Here is an 882-nt window from a genome sequence, read left to right on the forward strand (position 1 = left end):
GGTGAATATATAATATAAGTAGTCCTAAATCTGAAGTCTTTGGACTTAGAAATAACATTCCAAATATATATAATTTAATCATAACATGAAACAAACACAACACCTGAAATGACATAGAACAAATTAGGGACCTAGTTATAAGATAAAGACTGGCACACCTCTAATAGAAGCTTTCCCTATGGAGGATTCATGTATGTGACTAGAACCCACACACCGCCCGAAAACGCTTTCTTTATTGACCTCCTTTACTACAGCTCAACATGTCGACTTAGCGAAGGGGAAGAGCGAAGATCAAGCTAACTAAATTAGGGCTCTTGTTTGATGAAACTGAATGAATGAATCGAGAGATGAATGAGATCTTCAAAAGCGAATTAAGAATCGACAAGGAAAGTTATATAGGCCCAATAAATATTTGACATTTCTTAATTTTAAGGCCAATTGGGCCAGTAACATATGGTATTTTCACAGATATATAGATCCCAGAATAAATACTGAATCAGCAAAAATGAAATCAGAGAGCTAAACGCTGAAGAATCCACATCTGCGTTCATCCTTTACCTCAAATAAACAAACTGCCAAATCTTTTAAATATCTCAAACGTAAACAAAATATGAAAAAGAGTCTTTGGGACAAACAAATCAAAATGGTCTTGACAGCATATTGACCCTTGTATGATTGAAAGCCACGGAGACCCTCCTGCCATTAACACATCAAATCTTATAGACAGAACTCTGAGAACATAAAAATCTTGAGGCCATCTCAGTGTTAGTGACTCGCCATGAAGTAAAGGCATACCAGGAGAGTTTTGTCAAAAAGACATAAGCTTATTAGATAATTGGAAGGTTTAACTCTTATATATCATTTGCAGAATTTAATTGGTCA

This window comes from Brassica rapa, chromosome A01 (genome assembly GCF_000309985.2).
Source record: "Brassica rapa cultivar Chiifu-401-42 chromosome A01, CAAS_Brap_v3.01, whole genome shotgun sequence".
NCBI lineage: Eukaryota > Viridiplantae > Streptophyta > Magnoliopsida > Brassicales > Brassicaceae > Brassica > Brassica rapa.